The 21,583-nt window shown below is 43.2% G+C and overlaps 1 protein-coding gene and 1 non-coding gene across 2 annotated transcripts in view; both read left to right on the forward strand.

Moving 5' to 3' along the window:
- Positions 1-21,583, forward strand: part of ARHGAP35 (Rho GTPase activating protein 35) — a 151,552-nt gene that overhangs the window by 27,719 nt on the left and 102,250 nt on the right. The window lies entirely within an intron of this gene.
- Positions 17,213-17,288, forward strand: TRNAA-AGC (transfer RNA alanine (anticodon AGC)). Its single transcript has one exon. It is a non-coding gene; the product is annotated as a tRNA-Ala (tRNA).

The raw sequence follows: 21,583 nt of genomic DNA on the forward strand, positions 1-21,583 counted from the left end.
TCTTTTGCAATTCAAGATTTTAGGTTTTCATCTTATTGTAAAATTTTCAACATTTAGTTTAACATAATGAAGTAGAATGTCTTCTTGGGCATCATCTTTGTGAAAATATAATAATTTATATAATGCAGTAAATACACTAATACAGTAAAAGATATGATTGCATCAGAATTTGTCTACAATTTCGAAGAAGAACATATTAAAACACTTATTTTAATCATAAAATTTGCGCAAAACTTATTTAACTTCTATTCAGGCAAAAATTTGCATTTGTAGCTCTTGCATTTGTGTACTTGTTGAGGACAATCTCGTTTGATGCTCCAGCAGTAGTCTGCTCATCACTAACAGCTCCAAGATTTTTGGGAAACTTATCAAGGGGACTGTTCAGGAAGTGAATCTTAACGCTCATATTATATCCAATGTTGTGGAAAGCCAACAGCATCCTTTGAATCGGAGTTCATAGTTTTCTGCTTTTTTGTTGCCAAGGAAGTCCTTTGTAATTGCCACAAAAGACTGCCATGCTGCTTTCTCCTCCTTATTCATCTTCCTGGTAGATTCTTTGTCACATGTGAGGGTTTGAATTTGAGGTCCATCAAATACACCTGCTTTTATCTTCTTGAAAGACAAGGCAGGAAAAGCAGAAATAATATGTTGAAAGCATTCACTTTCTCTATTCAAAGCCTGAACAAACTGCTTCATTAAGCCAAGTTTGATGTGAAGTGGGGGGAAAATGATCCTGTCTTGATTAACTACAGGTTCATTCACAATATTTTGCATCCCTACTTCCAGAGCTTCATGTTTTGGCCACCCCTTCTGTGTCCAGTGCTTCTCCCGAGCTCAGCTGTCCCACAGACACAGAAAGCAAGGATACTTCATGAAACCTCTCTGTTGTCCTAGCAGGAAATTTACCATTTTAAGATCCACACAAATGATCCAGTTATGCTCCTCATATTTCAGAAAGTCTAGGACAATTTTTTTTTTTTTTTTTTACAGAGAGAGAGAGATAGACAGGGACAGACAGACAGGAACGGAGAGAGATGAGAAGCATCAATCATTAGTTTTTTGTTCTGACACCTTAGTTGTTCATTGATTGCTTTCTCATATGTGCCTTGACCATGGGGCTACAGCAGAGTGAGTAACCCCTTGCTGGAGCCAGCGACCTTGGGTCCAAGCTGGTGAGCTCTGCTCAAACCAGATGAGCCTGCGCTCAAGCTGGTGACCTCGGGGTCTCGAACCTGGGTCCTCTGCATCCCAGTCCAATGCTCTATCCACTGCGTCACTGCCTGGTCAGGCGAGGACAATTTTTATGTCATTCTTACTAAGTCATTCAATTCAGGTTGGCTAAACTGCTGAGGAGTTAATGACTGCTTGGCATCAGAAGAAGACCCTTCAGATTCTACCACCATTTCCTCATGCATCTTTTTTTTTTTTTTTTTAATTTTTTACAGAGACAGAGAGTGAGTCAGAGAAAGGGATAGACAGGGACAGACAAACAGGAACGGAGAGAGATGAGAAGCATCAATCATTAGTTTTTCGTTGCGACACCTTAGTTGTTCATTGATTGCTTTCTCATATGTGCCTTGACTGCGGGCCTTCAGCAGACCGAGTAACCCCTTGCTGGAGCCAGCGACCTTGGGTTCAAGCTGGTGGGCTTTTGCTCAAACCAGATGAGCCTGCGCTCAAGCTGTCGACCTCGGGGTCTTGAACCTGGGTCCTCTGCATCCCAGTCCGACTCTCTATCCACTGCGCCACCGCCTCGTCAGGCACATCTTGTTGTTTTTTTTTAACAGAGACAGAGAGGGAGTCAGAGAGAGGGACAGACAGACAGGAATGGAGAGAGATGAGAAGCATCAATCATCAGTTTTTTGTTGCGACACCTTAGTTGTTTATTGATTGCTTTCTCATATGTGCCTTGACCGGAGGCCTTCAGCAGACAGAGTAACTAACCCCTTGCTGGAGCTAGCAACCTTGGGTCTAAGCTGGTGAGCTTTTGCTCAAACCAGTAGAGCCCACGCTCAAGCGGCGACCTTGGGGTCTCGAACCTGGGTCCTTCCGCATCTCAGTCCGACACTATCCACTGCGCCACCGCCTGGTCAGACTTCTCATGCATCTTATCAGAATACACTTGATCACCATGTTCACTTTCTTCATCCTTAGAAGAAATAAAACCATTGAAAACTGGAACTGGGAGTGTCTCAGAGTGTGGGATAGGTCGTATTGCTGAAGGAATATTAGGATATGCGATCGTATGCCGTTTTTTCTTGCCGATGCCCTTTGTATGGATCAGACAGAAATAACAGTCACTGCTATGGTCCTTAGGTTCACGCCAAACCATGGGAATACCAAAAGGCATTCCTTTGCATTTTCCTTTTGTCCAATCACGAAGCATTTCCTCACAATGATGACACACAATATGAGGAGCCCAATTCTTGTCTTGATCGCCAAGAGGAACTTGAAAACAGGCAATATATGCACGTGTCACAAATGATGAAATATTGCGCCTTTGACGTTGAAGTGTGTAACAGCCACATGTATAACAGAAGGTGTCAGGACTATTCTTACATTTATGTCTACTCAAAGAAGCCATGATTCAATCTTAAAACAAATAAGAGGGTGTTTTTATCAGATAATAATTTTTTACATTTAAAAACAACTACAATTATGTAAAAGTGATGTTTGTTAAACATTATGGTTATGCCTTGTGGTTATGTTTAATCCAAGAGTTGTTGCCTTTTAACTCCAATTTAAAAACCAATGCATGCCATTAACTGTAACAAAAAGAAATTAAAATTGCATAAAAACTAGAGCATGCACCAAAAAACGGATTTCGGATTTGGAATCAGCGATGCAGAAATATATAGAGACAGTTCTAAAACCTTATGCAACAGAAAATGAAAAAAAAAAATTGTTCCCCAGTGTCATTATTGCTAGGGCAAAAGTTTTTTGTTTGTTTGTTTTTTGTTGTTTTTTTACAGGGACAGAGAGAGAGTCAGAGAGAGGGATAGATAGGGACAGACAGACAGGAACGGAGAGAGATGAGAAGCATCAATCATTAGTTTTTCATTGTGACACCCTAATTGTTCATTGATTGCTTTCTCATATGTGCCTTGACCGTGGGCCTTCAGCAGACTGAGTAACCCCTTGCTCGATCCAGCGACCTTGGGTCCAAGCTGGTGAGCTTTTTGCTCAAGCCAGATAAGCCTGCACTCAAGCTGGCGACCTTGGGGTCTCGAACCTGGGTCCTTCGCATCCCAGTTCGATGCTCTGTCCACTGCGCCACTGCCTGGTCAGTCTCACTTTTGCCTTCCTTAATTGTCATTGTCTTGTAAGTCCCTTGAGAGTACTGACTCCCATTCATCTTTATCCGTCACAGGCACTGTCTCTTGTGTGGAGTTAGGCACCATACAGGGGTGTGGAACTAAAGTGAAGAATGATGCACGAGCAGGAACTAAATGCCTACTTAGAGGAGGAAGAGGATATAGGTCAAAATTGAAAATATAAAAAATGATCAGATGTCAGTGTGAGTTCTGAGTTTTGGGAGAGAGTTTAGAAACCCTTTTTATAGCCTTAGTGACAGCCTGGGTTAGGGAAAGAGCCTGCCCTGAATTAGCAAGCTAGAATGTGGGGAACATGTAGCCAGCATTGTGGCCTTGGCCAGGTCCGGTCACTTCTGGACTGGGGTTATCTTCTCTGGAGAGTGGGTTGGACTTTTTAAACATGTACCAGGTACCATTCTTGGTCCTTAGAATACAGTAGGGAACAACCACTTAAGACCCCTTGCTTCTGTTCCAGTGGAATGTGTTAGGTGGGATGTCAGTCTTTTCACTAGTCTCAAAATTCTGTGACCTGGAGAATAGGCACCAAGCTCTGCTTGGAATTGGAAGATGAAACGAGAAAGTACTTTAGAGATTATAAAGTGCTCTTATTTATTATGAGTACTGCCATCCCTGTTACCTTTGACCGATAACTTAAACAGATTTAAAATGTTTAGAATGTGTACCAAGGTCACTGCCAGCGTTTTTACATTAGCTGGTCCCCAGTGAGGTTTTCACACTACATTGTAAGCTCATTAGCGTAGGAAGATTGGGTAGAGCTTTTTATAGTAGTAAGAGTGTGAAGTAATGATCCCAAGGACTTAATTCTTTTCATTGTAAGTGACTCCCTTAACAAGATTTGAGGTATAGTTTTGCACTATCTTTACTAACTAAAAATATATTTGAGGAGAGGACATTTACTTACAAGTATTTTTGAAGTGTTTCTACATTGGGGTTGTTTCTGCCTTTCTATTGAGTTCTTCCCTTTTTTTTCTTTAAGATTTTTAAAATTGATTTTACAGAGAGAGGAAAGGGGGCTGAGAGGAAGGAAGGAGAAGTATCAAGTCATAGTTGCTTCAGTTGTTCATTGATACTTTGCCATATGTGCCTTGACCGGGCAAGCCCAGGGTCTCTAACCGAAGACCTCAGCATTCCAGGTCAACACTCTTATCTACTAAGCCACCACAAGCCAGGCACATTTTTCTTTTTTTGTTTTGTTTCTTTTTAATTCTTTTTTTTAAGCATTTTAATTTTATTTATTTATTTATTTTGTGACAGAGAGAGGGCAGACAGGAAGGGAGAGAGATGAGAAGCATCAACTCTTCGTTGCGGTACCTTAGTTGTTTGTTGATTGCTTTCTCATATGTGCCTTGACCCAGGGGTGGGGGGCTACAGCAGACTGAGTAACCCCTTGCTCGAGCCAGTGACCTTGGGTTGAAGCTGGTGAGCCTTGCTCAAACCAGATGAGCCTGCGCTCAAGCTGGTGACCGCAGGGTCTCGAACCTGGGTCCTCCGCATCCCAGTCTGACGCTCTGTCCACTGTGCCACAACCTAATCAGGCACATTTTCTTTTTTTAATTTCATATTGACCCACTCTTAGATTCTTTTTTTTTTTTTTTAAGACTTTATTCAATTTTCAGAGAGGAGAGAGAGGGAAAGAGGGAGAGAGAGAGAGAGAGAGAAGGGGGAGGAGCAGGAAGCATCCACTCCCATATGTGCCTTGACCAGGTAAGCCTGGGATTTCGAACCAGTGACCTCAGTGTTCTAAATCTATGCTTTATCCCACTGCGCCACCACAGGCCAGGCCACTCTTAGATTCTTAAATACAGTTTCATGTTGGTGAAGGCTGCATGTGTGGAAAAACTAAATTCTCTACTGATAAACTAAATTCTCTACTGATAAACTAAATTCTCTACTGACCATAAATTTAGGATGCAGTTATTCTCTTAAGTACTTCTATTTTGTGATTAGTCCCAGTATTTTTTTTTTTTTTTAACAGAGAGAGAGAGAGAGGGATAGACAGGGACAGACAGGAACGGAGAGAGATGAGAAGCATCAATCATTAGTTTTTTGTTGCACATTGCAACACCTTAATTGTTCATTGATTGCTTTCTCATATGTGCCTTGACTGCGGGCCTTCAGCAGACCAAGTAACCCCTTGCTTGAGCCAGCGAGCTTGGGCTCAAGCTGGTGAGCTTTTTGCTCAAACCAGATGAGCCCTTGCTCAAGCTGGCGACCTCGGGGTCTCGAACCTGGGTTTTCCGCATCGCAGTCTGATGCTCTATCCCCTGCGCCACCGCCCAGTCAGGCTAGTCCCAGTATTTTAAGCACAACTTTTTTGCTTTTACAGTTGTCCTCAGTACCTTTAAAACAAAGAGCAAATGATGCAGTTAGGATGCAATCTAGTGCCTGTGGATTTTAAGGGAAATTATTATTATTTTTTTAGTTTTTATTTATTAATTTTAGAGAGAGGATAGAGAGTAAGGGAGGTGAGAAGTGGGAAGCATCAACTTGTAGTAGTTGCTTCTCTTCATGTTCCTTAACTGGGCAAGCCCCCACTGTCAAACCAGTGATCTCAGCATTCCAGGTTGATCCTTTGTTACTGCACCACCATAAGTCAGACGTAAGGAAAATTATTCTCCATACAACTCAGACGCTCACAAAGTTACGCTTCCTTTGAGATCTAGCAATGTTATAAAAAATGACCTGATAAAGTGAGATTCTTACCTTGAGGTCAGAGTTTGAGTGTGAAGCAACGATGTGAAATTTCTAAGATAGCTTTAAGTTATGAATAAAATGTCACTTTGCCTGACCAGGTGGTGGCGCAGTGGACTGGGACATGGAGGACCCAGGTTCGAGACCTCAAGGTCGCCAGCTTGAGTGTGGGCTCACCTGGTTTGAACAAGGCTCATCCACTTGAGCCCAAGGTCGCTAGCTCGAGCAGGAGGTCACTCGGCCTGCTGTAGTCACCTGGTCAAGGCACATATGAGAAAACAATCAATGAACAACTAAGATGCCGCAGTGAAGAATTGATGCTTCTCATCTCTCTCCCGTTCTGTTTCTATCTGTCCCTCTCTCTGTCACCAAAAAAAAAAAAAAAAAAAAAAAAAGTCACTTTAAGTGGAATGGGCATTTGTTTACTTACACTGTATCCTGGTGTTTTTCACTTTTAATTAAAGGAAGGACATGAGTCCTTACCCACTGTCTCCTGTGTCACATCTGACTGCTGTTCTGTAAGTTTGAGATAAAAGAAAGGGATATTTACCTACCCACTGATCTTTAGTATAGGTGCTTTAATTCCTTTGAATTCAAGACTGATTTTCTTCCAATAGTATTTAATTTTATGATTGTTCTTATGAAGGCCCAGCCCCCTTGGGATTCATATGAACAGTGCTGTCTGATCAGTAAGAAAGAGATAATTTATCTGGAGCCCTGAAACAATGTTTCCAGAATAGTAAAGTCACATAATTATACTGCTCACAAAAATTAGGGGATCTTTCAAAAATGAATATGAAGTGATAAAATATCCCCTAATTTTTGTGAGCAGTGTATTTGTTTGGTGATTTTTTTGAGATATACTTTCTGTGTAGTAGAAATTAATTTTTGCAATGTAGTGAGAAAAACGGGTTAAATTTAAGGGCAGGCCCTGGCCAAGTAGCTCAGTTGGTGAGAGCATCAGCCTGATACAACTAGGTTGTGGGTTTGATCCCCAGTCAGGGCACATACAAGAATCAACCAATGAATGCATAAATAAGTGGAACAACAAATTGATGCTTCCCTCCCTCCTCCTTCCTTCTCTCTAAAATTAATCTTTTTAAAGTATTGTATTTAAAGGCAAAACTTATAGAATCTTTTCTCTTCCATGGTTTGAGAAATAAAGAAAGCTGCAAAATAGTTTTTTTGTCAGACAACTGAAGTTATATTCATTCTTAATTGCAAATTACTAAAGTTTAAAGACAACCATTTTTCATCAAGTCTCATTTTGAAAATGGTTGCTGGTTAAAACTATGACAGACACAGTTTCTTCTGTTTCTTGGGTTACATCAGTGTTCCCATTGAGGAGATAGCCTATTGAATCCTCTGACCCTGGGTGAGTTATCTGATCTCCATGTTTCAGTGTTCTTAACAGAGGAATGAGGAGAATACCTACCCTTTCCAGGTAGATTTAAGAAACTGTAAAGCAAGGTATGTAATAGTTTTTTGAGCAACATAAGGCATGCACACACACACACATTATTGTGGGGTATATATTATCAAAGTTTTGCTTTTTGATAAGTAAGAGCCTGTCCTCCTCCACAGTGGCTTCTGTCTGCTCTAGAAGGCTCAGGCTGCACAGCTGTTTGTGTCATTCTGTGTTTGTAGCAGTGTAGTGTTGTGGTTAAGCCAGGTGCATAGGCTTCAGTGGCAGGCAGCGAAGGCACATGAAGCTGGGTGATCTAGAATGTGTCACTTGACCTCTCTGAGCCTTTCTCCTCTGTAAATGGGGATTATAATATTGCTTGTCTTCTTCAGTTATTTTGAAAAATGAAGTTAAATCACTGTGCCTGGCTTGTGAATATTTGTTATTCAATAAAAGATGACTAAAAAGGAAAGCAACTGGTGTGTGTGTGTGTGTGTGTGTGTGTGTGTGTGTGTGAAGCCAGTTCTAGGACATCCTCTATTCACTTTATTCCACTTACAATGAGAGGAATTCACATGGGTTTGAGACTCCTGCTTTGATTGATTGTCCTTATATTTTCCTGGCCCCAAGAAGGCTCTCAGTAAGTGTTAAATAAGTGATGAACCTGAAGCCCTTCATTGTGAAGCACTGGCTTAATTATCAGAGAAAGATGAGATTGTCTGTGTAATTGCTAGATTTTTGTGTATTCATTTGTTGAGAGTTGATTATCTATGAAATAGTAAATCCCATTTTACCAGATGTTTTCATTTGCCAACTTTTGGAAGAAATTTACTATTGTGCCTAATACTAGGGTATGGTTTTGTATGGTAAGATTATTAGGAGTAATATTGGACCAGTTAAAAATATTCAGGTATTTATTTACCTATTAGGCATGTTGGCAAACGAAATATGAAAATGACCACAGCTGATGGCCCGCTTTCCTCAGTCAGCTTGGAAATCAGTGAGAGTCAAGCTTCTTTGTGCTCTCACTGGGGTTTCCATCTTCTCTAAGGTTTCCATTTCATGAAACAGTTTTTGTTAATGGAAACGAAAACTGGGTCAGCAGATGATGTGACAAAGGGGCCATAGGTGTAGTTTTAACAGTAGTTAACCTCTGGAGTTAGGAGTTTTTATTTAGCCTTTTAAAATGTATACCCTCCAACACTTCTTACCTTTATCGTGGTTTAATATAATACCAGATAATGAATGTAAGGGAAAATTTAAAGATGCCTAAGTGATCTCTGAGTAGGTTAGAATCAGTCTCACCTCCCCCTTTCAGTGGCTACTGAAAAGGACTGAAGGAGCTTTGGAATCCTTTGGTGAGTGGTTTGGATGAGATTTATTGTAAAGTTGCTTTTTTAGAACAAGAGTGACTATTTGCTTGGCTTTCACAACCAATTTCTCTGTATTCCAAAGTTTTGTAACAGTCATAAGCCAGACACCAGTTACCTAAGCAGTACTTGCTTACTATGTAGGAGGTTCTGGGGACAGACACACTGAGAGAAACGCATATAGATTGATGGAGTCTCCCTACTCCAAAGAAATTCATAGAGATGTGAAACTTACTTAAAAAAAAAATGTACAGGCTCTGGCCGGTTGGCTCAGCGGTAGAGCGTCGGCCTAGCATGCGGAGGACCCGGGTTCGATTCCCGGCCAGGGCACATAGGAGAAGCGCCCATTTGCTTCTCCACCCCTCCGCCGCGCTTTCCTCTCTCTCTCTTCCCCTCCCGCAGCCAAGGCTCCATTGGAGCAAAGATAGCCCGGGCGCTGGGGATGGCTCTGTGGCCTCTGCCCCAGGCGCTAGAGTGGCTCTGGTTGCAACATGGCGACGCCCAGGATGGGCAGAGCATCCCCCCTGGTGGGCAGAGTGTCGCCCCATGGTGGGCGTGCCGGGTGGATCCCGGTCGGGCGCATGCGGGAGTCTGTCTGTCTCTCCCTGTTTCCAGCTTCAGAAAAACGTAAAAAAAAAAAAAAAAAAAAAAGTACAGCCCTGGCCGGTTGGCTCAGCGGTAGAGCGTCGGCCTGGCGTGCGGGGAACCCGGGTTCGATTCCCAGCCAGGGCACATAGGAGAAGCGCCCATTTGCTTCTCCACCCCCACCCCCTCCTTCCTCTCTGTCTCTCTCTTCCCCTCCCACAGCCAAGGCTCCATTGGAGCAAAGATGGCCCGGGCGCTGAGGATAGCTCCATGGCCTCCGCCTCAGGCGCTAAAAAATGGTTCCTGGCTCTGCTTGCATGGAGCAATGCCCCAGATGGGCAGAGCATCACCCCCTGGTGGGCATGCGTGGATGCAGGTCAGGCGCGTGTGGGAGTCTGTCTCGCTGCTTCCCCTCCTCTCACTTAAAAAAAGAAGTTATTTGGCCTGACCAGGAGGTGGCGCAGTGGATAGAGCATCGGACTGGGATGCAGAGGACCCAGGTTCGAGACCCCAAGATCACCAGTTTGAGCGCGGGCTCATATGATTTGAGCAAAGCTCACCAGCTTTGACCCAAGGTCGCTGGCTTGAGCAATGGGTTACTTGGTCTGCTGAAGGCCCGTGGTCAAGGCACATATGAGAGAGCAATCAATGAACAGCTAAGGTGTCGCAACGAAAAACTGATACTTAATGTTTCTCATCTCTCTCCATTCCTGTCTGTCTGTCCCTATCTGTCCCTCTCTCTGTCTCTGTAAAAAAAAAAAAAAAAAAAAAGAAAAGAAAAGAAAAAAGAAATTACTTGGGAATATGCCTAGGGAAACATTCTGTTTTAAGGAATATTTTTTTAAAATTGGTGATCTCAAGGAAAAAAAATTGATGGTCTTTTTTTTTTTTTTTTACAGAGAGAGAGTCAGTGAGAGGAATAGATAGGGACAGACAGGAACGGAGAGAGATGAGAAGCATCAATCATTAGTTTTTCGTTGTGACACCTTTGTTGTTCATTGATTGCTTTCTCATATGTGCCTTGACCATGGGCCTTTAGTAGACTGAGTAATAACCCCTTGCTCGAGCCAGCGACCTTGGGTCCAAGCTGGTGAGCTTTGTTCAAACCAGATGAGTCCACACTCAAGCTGGGGACCTCAAGGTCTTGAACCTGGGTCCTCCGCATCCCAGTCCGATGCTCTATTCACTGCGCCACCGCCTGGTCAGGCTATTCTTCATTGTATTTCCTCATTGTTCATGTTGTGTCAATTAATGTCTAATCAGGAAAGTAGAGGCCCTGGCTTGGTGGCTCAGTGGATAAGGTGTTGTCCTGGTGCACTGAGGTTACTGGTTTGAACCCTGGTCAGGACACATACGAGAAGGAATCAATGAGTACACAACTAAGTGGAACAATGAGTTGATGCTTTTCTCTCTCTCCCTCTCTCCCTCCCTTCCTCTTCTCTCTTTTTTTCTCTCCCTTTCTCCCTCCCTCCTTTTCTCTCTTTTATCTCTCTCCTTCCCCTCTTCCCCTCTTTCTTTCTCCCTTCCCTCTCTTTCTCTCTCTCAATGGAAAAATTAGGAAAGTAGAAACCACTCTAGATACTTCAAGCAGAAAGGTGCAAGACATTTGTTACAGAGGTGTTGGAAGGGCTGGAGGAGCAAAAGGAGGAATGTAGGGGGGGGGGGTGGAGGAGCAAGAGGGAAAAGGGAGTTGTTACTCAAGGGTCAGGAAGCTGCCTTTGGGCTAGAGCCCAAGAATCTGCACTCACAGACAGCTGTGGACTGGCTGCTGCTGGAGCATGCTGCCACTGGTCAGCAGGAACCCAGAAGCCAGCAATCCACTGCTGCTGCTGACAGACCAGAAGCAGGAAGACAGTGTTGTTTCTCTTCCTGCCATCTAGTCTCCAGCCTTGGGCAAAACCTACCTGGAGGCCAGCTAGCAAAGGCAGGCCTTCAGTTCTGGTGATCCAGAGAAAATAGGAAGTACAAGTGTGGCCAGAGGAATGGTGTCATGGCTCAGGGATGCTGAATTTGTCATAGTGGGGACAGACAAGGCATTATTTTAAACTGATGACATTCAGCTAGGTGGAAAAGATGTAGAATGGTGTTCTAGGTAAGGGGTAGAGGCTGTGTGGATGTGGGGAGCAGGAATGCACAAGGCATGTGTAGGGAACGTTTACCTAGAGCATGGAGTTCTTGTTGAAGGAGAGTTGGAAATAAGGTTTGGAAGGTAGGTTGGAATCAAATTGGGGTGGAAGTTTTATAACAGAATCTTTTAAAATTAACACAGAGCACAGTACACAGTGATTTGGCCTGAGGGAGACCTGTGAGGGAACCCGTGATATTCCAGGCTTTAGAATGAAAAGGACACACTAAGGCTGTGTAGTGGAGTTGGAGAGGAATATTCATCCAAGGCCAGCTTTTAGCTGATACAGTTGTCAGTGACTTGGCAAGCTACTGGAATAATTACATTGTGCTACATCAATTGAATGTATTGATTACTTTATGATCTTTGAAGGTTCTCTACTTTTGATGCTTTTGCCTCTGTGGACTGATGCCTTAGTGACTAAGACTCATCATGACATTGTTGGGATCTCTCTTGAAGGGGCACTACATTCACTTTTTTTGAGAGAGAGAGATAGGCAGGGAGAAAGAGAAAGACGAACATTGAGCTACTCCTGTATGTGCCCTGACCAGGAATCGAACCGGCAACCTCCGTGCTCTGAAATGACGCTCCAACCAAATGAGCTGTCTGGCCAGTGCGTAATTTTTATTGATTTTTAGAAAGACAGAGAGAGAAAAGGAGAGGGGGGGAGGGGGAAGGGAAGCATTTGTTGTTCCACTCAGTCATGCATTTTTTGGTTGCTTCCTGTGTGTGCCCTGACTGGGGAGCAAACCCAGAACCTTGTTATTTTGGGACATTTTTAACCGGCCAGGACCACTAAATTCACTTTGATCATAAACTGTATTATTAAATCTGAAACCTGTGTAACCTCTGTAGGAGCCTTGATAACTCAAGGCAACATTTTTATCAGGGATGCCTTTTTAGCTTTTTCTTCAGACACAAATTCACTTATCCCATTTAGCAGGTAATTATTGAGCCAGGTACTGTGTTTGTTGTTGAGGTTGGATTAAATTAACAATTAAGCAAGGAACACATTAAAGGAAAAATATTACTTGGTTTAGAGCCTTTGTAGTTGTTCTTTACTCTGCCTAGAAGGCTCTCCTCCAAGATTCCCAGATTATTAACTCCTTCATCTCTTTTTTGTTGTTACACCTTGCCAAAATGTGAGCTCTCTAAAGGCAGGATCTTTGTATATATTTTTTTCATGGCTGTATCCACAGTGCCTGGCACAATAGTAGGTAATTTATAAAAACTCAGTAATTTTTTTATGGGATGAGAATAAATGAATGGAGGCATCCAGAGAACTGAAGGAAGGCCACAATGGCTAGAGTTTAGTGAGAAAAAGAATGATGAAGACAAGATTACCGAGGGAAGCGTAAGAATTTTGGCTTCTGGTGGAAGGGTAGAGGGAATCTCTCAGGGGTTGTAAACAGGAGGGGATTGACAAGATCAGATCTGGACTTGGAAACTCTAATTTGCTGCTCTATAGAGTATGGATTGCAGAGCAGTAGACTTGGAAAGGAACACAGAGGCCGTTGGGGTCCAGGTGATCTAGCTTCCTTGGTGGCAGGTGTGCCCACTTTCTCAGCCATTAAATTTGAGTGTCCATTCCAAGGGCAGGGATTGATTGTTATCAGTCTAGTTATAATTGTGCTTAGGTTATCATTGGCCCCAAGAGACCTACCTGTCTCCTTGAAGAATATCATTGTTTAGTGCCCTGCTGACGGATGAAAGCTGTCAAGATAGCTTGGCTGTAAGATGCCATTTAACTAGTTTGTATCTGTGTGTGCCTCCCTGCCTCCTGCAAGATTTAATGACCTAGTTAGGGAGAAAATCCAGGCCTCTTGGCTGCTGTCCAGATGTTCTGCCACTAAAATGTTAATATTACCTTTCTCAGACTTCTTTTGAATCATTTGTTGGCACTGTAAGTGGCTTTTTAAAGTTTGATTTTGCCACTTTTGAGACTGTTTGTACTAGTACTTTTTGCTGTTGGAATTTGAGTTACTTGAAGGATTCTTCACTGGCCTTTGTTTTTTTAAATGGAATTGAGGTTGAGGAGCCTGTGATAGGGAAGAATGGTTCCACCTCCTGACATGTTAGTTAGCAGAGTAGTTGAGGCAGCCTTAATAAAGGTCACTTTGGAAGAACATTAGTTGGGTACTTAGCATTCTTGGCATTCTTATGGAATGATACAGGTTTATGGCCTTTTTATTAAGTTCTTAAAATCGAATGGTCTTTAATTAGAAGCAAGCACACATAAAATTTTGTGACTCCAGACAACACTGGGCTTACTGTATTAGATTATAGAGTGAGGTTTGCGCCTGTAGGAATACAGGTTTTGAAGGGGGAATGGAGAAGGGTGTGAGAAGGCTGTGTCAGACACCTCTAACTCTGTCCCTGCCGTCTGCTCCCTGCAGCCTTAGCAGTGTGGAATGTGGACATACAGCTTTTAAGCTCAGTTGCCTTTTGATTGCTCCTGACTAGGCTTTTAGCTCTCATTCAACTGGTTGAGCTGAGCTTTCTGTTAAATAGTCATTCTGGAAAATGGAGCTCAGTAGCCCAAGTTTTTGAACTCATGTAATTATAAATTATAAGACTGACAAGTGATGGTAGGTAAATTTTAATCACCATCTTTGAAATGGCCCACTCTTATGTTTTAAGTGAAACGATTGGAGGAATTTATAAATTGAAGGGCTGAAAAATTATTACAGACCTCTGCCCCCCAAAAACCAATAAATAAAATACAACAACAGTGAGAGAAACTCCACCTTTTTCTATTGTGTATGGTTCTTCACTGGGCCAAAGAGGCTCAGGACAGTGTGTATTATCTCTTCATCCTAGTGTAACCCAGAATGTCCTTACTGAAGAAGCCTGAAGGGATCATGTGTTAGATACCATTTTGATATGACCAAGTTACATGTATATGAGTTTATGTGCTGACACCTGTGCTCTTGAGAGTAGTCAGAGGGATTGTCCTGCTGGGGACAGCAAAATGAAGCCCTATAGGCTCCCTTACACATTGGGTTTTCTTAGCAGAAAGTCTAAATAATGGATAGATGTAGGAGCAGCTGAGTGGTCTAAGGTGCTGGGGAGGTATGTGCAGAAAAGTGAAGGAGTGGAGTTGAATAACATCTATTCATCACCAAATTTTTTTCCCTGTAGACTGTAGTAGTCACATTAGTCAAGTTAGAAAATTTTTCTTTTAAGATTGATTTATTCTTGCCTGACCAGGTGGTGGCACAGTGGATAGAGCGTCGGACTGGGATGCGGAGGACCGAGGTTCGAGACCCCAAGGTTGCCAGCTTGAGCGTGGGCTCATCTGGTTTGAGCAAAAAAGTTCACCAGGTTGAGCCCAAGGTCGCTTGCTCGAGCAAGGGGTTACTCGGTCTGCTGTAGCCCTACGGTCAAGGCACATATGAGAAAGCAGTCAATGAACAACTAAGGTGTCGCAATGAAAAACTGATGATTGATGCTTCTCATCTCTCTCCATTCCTGTCTGTCTGTCCCTATCTATCCCTCTCTCTGACTCACTCTCTGTCTCTGTAAAAAAATAAAATAAATATATGTATTTATATATTTTTTAGTGAGAGAGACAAACAAGAAGGGACAGAGATGAGAAACATCAACTTGTAGTTGCTGCACCTTAGTTGTTCATTGATTGCTTCTCATATGTGCCTTGACCAGTGAGGGCTCTAGCTCAGCCAGTGACTCCTTGCTCAAGCCAACAACACTGGGCTCAAGACAGAGACCTTGGGCTTCAAGCCAGTGACCTTTGGGCTCAAGCCAGCGACCATGGGGATGACCCATGCTCAAGCTGGCAACCCCACACAAGCTGGTGAGCCTGTGCTCAAGCCAGTTGAACTCTTGCTTAAGTTGGCAACCTGGGGGTTTTAAACCCAGATCTTCTGCATTCCAGGTTTATGCTCTACCACTGTGCCACCACCAGTCAGGCTCATTTAAGATGTCGATGCTGTGGGTATATCATTCTGCTGATAAGGTTTGATAATGTTGGTTTATTTTTCTATTTCGTTCTTCTAGTGTGAGTTAGAAATCAGTAGCTATTTCTTGTGCATTGATTTTAAGATTTTTTGAAAGAAAGTAGCTGTGATAAGTTCCCAGGGCCATGTGTGACCAGGCACTGAGTGCAGTGTGGGCATTCAGTGAATATGTAACAGAGAAAGGTATGTGCTATCCTAATGCGTGTATATTTTTGATAATCTGAACTCAGGGACATGGATTTTTGCATGGCAGCCAAATTCAGGCAGCCAAGGTGATTTCCTCCAGTAGACAGGACAGCTATCATGAAAGAGTAAGCTTAGACCTGTTTTCCTTGGAAGTCTGAAGGCCGAAGTAGTGATAAGACATTGACTCTGATCTTCATGAAAATTACTGTCTAAGAACTCTCAAGGAATAGTGGTTGATAAGGAAGGAGGAACTGGTTTCTATTCTGGTCTGTTATCTAAGGGAAAATCATGAAGCTAGCATTTTATAGAAAATGCCATTTGTTCTAAATTCCTTGTATAATCACAAGTGTTTTCTTAGTTATTTTTTTTACTCCCCAGCAGCACATGTTACTTGTATAGATTGAAATTTATTTTGACGTCATGGGTGGTAGATAGATATTATAGAGAACATATAGCAGAAGCTTGTGAAAGTGTACAGATTGTGGCTGTAATAAATGGTCCTGGTTGAATGCCACTCCTTTTTGTCCCCTTCCCAGTCATTTTGATTCTAGGATCTTGATAATCTTATCATCTCTTCCTGGATGGGGGAGGGGTAGGAGAGAGGCCTAGTTAAAGCACAAGTTTGACAGCAGCCTCTCTAACTTGGTTTCCTTCTCTTCAGCTTTACATGTGTTACCTGAAGGAGCGGGCAGCCAGCCCTCCCCAGCTCTGCCTCAAAGGGGCAGCAGATCAGTTCATTCTTTTTGTTGTTAATTCCAAGAAGAATCTTAGGAATTTTTTTCTAATTGGCTCATTTTCTTCAGATTTTGCTCCTTATTTATCTGCCCTTTCCCCTTGGCAGACTCCCTTGACAGTGAGACACAGGGTCATCGGTTTAAGTATGGGAAGGAAATTACAGCCTTGAGCGTAGTCAGCAGGAATCTGGCTCTCAGTCGTTTCCTGTGAGCCACCGCTAAATTATAAAGATGGGGCCCTGACAAGGCTTTTCAAAGGGGCATCTTCCACCATCATGTCAGCGTTCCATCGTAAGCAGTTGTTTTTTATGGTGCTTATTATGATGAGATTTGAAGTGGCCTTTACATGGGAAACATTTGCCTAGTGGGGTGAGGATAAAAGAGCAGAGATGGGGTGGGGGTGCGCATGCGCGGATTACTTTCACAAGTCCCCTTTTCAGCCCAGACCTGACCACTGCCATTCTGCTTAGAATCCTGGGGAGTTCTCAGAGGATAAAGTCCAGACTCTCCTCACTGCGACAGGGCCCCCTCCACAGATTTAACCCCCAGCCTCTCTTGCTGTGCGTGCCTTCTGCTCCCTGTTTCAGTTTCCTGACCAGGACAGCATGGGAGAGAGGGAGGACAGGACCAGGCAGACAAAGGGTTGGGGTGGTGTCAGGAGATTTGGGTTCTGGACTGGGCTCTCTCACTAGCTGAGAAGTTTTCTTAATGAGAAGGAAAGAGTCTGGGGACAAACTAGAGACTCTTTTTGACTCTTGTCTCTTGGCAGAATCTTGGGGATTCTTATTATTAATAAATGTCTTGGCCCTGGCCGGTTGGCTCAGCGGTAGAGCGTCGGCCTAGCGTGCCGAGGACCCGGGTTCGATTCCCGGCCAGGGCACACAGGAGAAGCGCTCATTTGCTTCTCCACCCCTCCGCCGCACTTTCCTCTCTGTCTCTCCCTTCCCCTCCCGCAGCCAAGGCTCCATTGGAGCAAAGATGGCCCGGGCGCTGGGGATGGCTCTGTGGCCTCTGCCTCAGGCGCTAGAGTGGCTCTGGTCGCAACATGGCGACGCCCAGGATGGGCAGAGCATCGCCCCCTGGTGGGCAGAGCATCGCCCCTGGTGGGCGTGCTGGGTGGATCCCGGTCGGGCGCATGCGGGAGTCTGTCTGTCTCTCCCTGTTTCCAGCTTAAGAAAAATGAAGAAAAAAAAAAAAAAAAAAAAAAAAGTCTTATTCTTAAATGGCTTTTTGAGCCATGAAGTTTGAGCTTTTTAAAACTACAGATCTTTAAAAAAAAAATTTTTTTTTTATGTGGGATCCCAGCATGTAAAACTAATCAAATTGAGTGGCTCTGTTTTTTATTGTTTTTTTTTTTGTTTTGTTTTTGTGTTTTTCTGAAGCTGGAAACGGGGAGGCAGTCAGACATACTCCCGCATGCGCCCGACCAGGATCCACCGGCATGCCCACCAGGGTGCGATGCTCTGCCCATCTGGGGCGTCGCTCTGCCGCAATCAGAGCCATTCTAGCACCTGAGGCAGAGGCCACAGAGCCATCCTCAGCGCCCGGGCAAACTTTGCTCCAATGGAGCCTTGGCTGTGGGAGGGGAAGAGAGAGACAGAAAAGAAGGAGAGGGCGAGGGGTGGAGAAACAGATGGGCGCTTCTCCTGTGTGCCCTGGCCGGGAATCGAACGCGGGACTCCTGCACTCCAGACCGATGTTCTATCACTGAGCCAACCAGCCAGGGCCTGAGTGGCTCTGTTTTAAGGCTGGAATATCTGATGCCTGAGTCCCAAAGTACTGTCAGTTACATCAGAGGTCCCCAAAGCACTGCTTTTCAGTGTTCCCCTCCCTTGTCCAGTGAGGAGTAGAGTCACCTGTCTGATAAGGCCGCAGGCAGGGACTAGAGTGGAAGGGGGAAGAGTGGATCACTTTGGTGATCAGTAGTGGTTGAGAGAGGGCCCTATTCAGACTTCATCTCTGCTTGCTAGCTTTGTGAACTTGTGTGTCTGCATTTCTCTGAATTGTATCCTTTTTTAAAAAACTAGAGAAAAGTGTATAAAATATGTACATTATGAAAACTTATGAAGTGCATACCATACCCACATAACCAACCCAAGTCAAGAAATAGAAGAGATGGCCCTGGCTGGTTAGCTCAGTCAGTTAGGAATGTCGTCCTAAAACAACAAGGTTGTCGGTCTGATCCCTGGTCACAACAAACACGAGAGGCAGCCAGAAAATGCATGACTGAAGGGAACAACCAATAACTCCTTTCCCCCTCTCCTCTCTCTCCCTCTCTCTCCTCTCTCTCCTTCTGTCTCTCTTTAAAAAAACAAAAAAAAAGTTAAACCGTAGCCAGTTAGCTCTGGGGCATTGTGCTGGAGGGGGTAGTTGTCAGATTCCCTGGTTAGGGCACATATAGAAGCAGCTCAATGTTCCTCACTCTTTCTCTCCCTACAGCTCTTTAAAAAAATTAAATAAAAAATAAAATTTACAAAAATGAAGGGAAGCTCCACTTTTGTCCTTTTTCTATCATACTTCCTTTCCTAGCCTCACAGTAGGAACCTGAAATATGCTTTTAAAATATTGAGGTTATAAATATTTAATTAGGAAATTTTATTTTTCATAATAACTTTGTTAATAGTGCCTACATGTATCATCTTTTCATTCAGAAAATGTAGTTTGTGCCTGACCAGGCAGTGGCGCAGTGGATAGAGTGTCGGACTGGGAAGCGGAAAACCCAGGTTTGAAACCCCGAGGTTGCCAGCTTGAGTGCGGGCTCATCTGGTTTGAGCAAGGGGTCACTCGCTATGCTGTAGACCATCCCCCCCCCCCCCCAGCAAGGCACAGTTGAGAAAGCAATCAATGAACAACAACTAAGGTGCTGCAACGAAGAACTGATGCTTCTCATCTCTCTCCCTTCCTGTCTGTCTGTCCCTCTCTGCCCCTCTCTCTGTCTCTGTCACACACAAAAAAATGTAGTTTGCTTTAAACATATTAACTCATATCTCCTCTAGAAGAAGGTGGCCATAAACAAACACCTCAATCTAGCAGATTTTCACATGTGATTAATTGAGCCTTAGGCCCAATTGAGTGCTGATTCTGGGCCCCTTTCATGTTCTGTCTTATAACTTCATTTTTTCAACTTACTCAGACCTCTGTTTTTTAAATTCATTCAAAACAAGACAAGTGTATAAGTAAATGTAGAGGCCAGGAAATGGAAAGGAGAACTCTGAATATTGATTTGGCTGCTGTGAGCCCTTAATTAGTTCTTTAATCTGTGGGTCCAAATTGTTCCCTACTAAAATTTGCTGGATTTAAAAGTTGGCTTTGCTCTGTTTCTGTATGACCATTTTTCTTAGAGTGTCAGTACAGGTCCAGTCAGTAGAAGAAAACTATTTATTTAAATTTTATGCATGTGGCATAACTTTCATTACTTGTAGCTGCCTGTTTTAGAACTGGCAATCTAGAATAATGCAAATGAATAGTGAGGAATAATGAGAAATAATGGGCTGAAGTCCTCATGTCATCTTAGAATGCCGTCGGGGAATAGAATAGTAAGGCTTACTGTTGGACTTGAAAATAAGCTGACCTGTTTTTCCCAATTGACAGAAATGCCTGTTTCTTCAGCACTGCCCTCTGTTTACAAAGCACTTTGGCTGGATGGTGCTTCCACTCTTGTATATTCAGAGAAATTTTTATGGAGAACATTTTTCAAAAAGAACTGTTTTTTCTACTGAGAAGTTTTAAAAAACTGAGTAGATCATAAGTGCTTAGAACTAAGAGCTTAAATAATTTTGTAAACTTTCTTTACCATTTCAAAAATCAATATACTTTGGTTTGAATACCAGGAAACTGAAAGGTAAGACCGACCTGGCTGTGTTTTTGTATCTTGGTGTGGTAAGACTCAGCTCACTGGATTAATGGTAGGCAGCCTATGATACCAAGGCTATTGGAGTGCCTTCAATTTTAAATTGGCCTTGGTTTTACATTTTCTTTGGTGTAGAATATTTTTATAGCTTATCAGAAATCCTGTTTTCGTTGCTGTTTTCCGTACTATAGGTAACCCAGGTGCAGCATCAGTGAGAAAGATTTCTCAGCCTCTGGTTTTGTCTTTGTTTCTAGTCGCTTTGATCAGATGCCTTGATTAGAACTCCAGGGCTACTTGGGAGAAAGCTGCTGAGGATAAAGTTCAAGGAAATGCTTTTGCTGAAAGCAGCCCCCTTCATTCATCAGGAGAATTTGATTTCATCCTCTGAATAACTTGGCTTAGAAATTTAGTTTTTTTGGAACTGGCTTATAGAGTTCTGCGCACCTCAGAGCATGAGAACTGTGTCAGGGTGAAAAGTGGCCTGTTTGCTTTACTCTGTGTGGGCTGGCGAGGGGGGTGACATTGTGGCAGAGTTCTGGTTTCCTACTCTGGAATTCAGAGGTGAATTCTGGGGGGAATGAATCCCAGGACATTTGCAAAATTTACAAATGGCATGCCTGAGACCCTTTTCTAGCTGCTCTTTTAAAAAAACTAACCATAGGCCAGGTTATTTTCAAACCAGACATCTGGGTGATCAGTCCTTGAAAATTGTTTTTTAGCTCTTGGTTTGCCTCCTTGAGCTCTTTGGAGAGTGCTGTCCACAGAGTTAGCAGAAAGTATAATGAGAGCCGAGTGCACACACAATACCCAGTGTCCAAGAATAGCCTATCTGTTGCATGACATTCCATGTTTTGGAACCAGATGGTTAAACACTTAAATCAGTCTTTCCAAAGATCCAGATGACCCATTTCAGAGATTTCCTGTACCCTGAGCCCTAGGGATAGAGTGAGATTCGGTGGCTCTGAGGAAATCCTCACTCCTACACTAACAAGGAGTAGGCGTGGTAGCTTAGACTGGTGGGAGCAACCACCAGGACTATTCTGGGCAAATATAATTTGCTCTTCACTTCCTTTATAAATCCATGGTTTTCTGCCCCCTTCCCCGTGTTATAAATTTGCATTAGACTGAAAGGTAGAAATGTAATTGCCATATTCAAATGGAACTTTCTTTCATATAAAATGACCCACGTCTTAGACTGTTGGTTTGTTGGGTGAAGAGTTGAGATAGCAGTGTTACCACAGTAAATAATGTTGGTGGGATAAAAGATTATTTTCACATTAGATTTTCACAGGGGAAAGAACAGTCTGTCCATAGCCTGAGCTCCA

The sequence above is a fragment of the Saccopteryx leptura genome, chromosome 3 (assembly GCF_036850995.1).
Source record: "Saccopteryx leptura isolate mSacLep1 chromosome 3, mSacLep1_pri_phased_curated, whole genome shotgun sequence".
NCBI classification, from domain to species: Eukaryota; Metazoa; Chordata; class Mammalia; order Chiroptera; family Emballonuridae; genus Saccopteryx; species Saccopteryx leptura.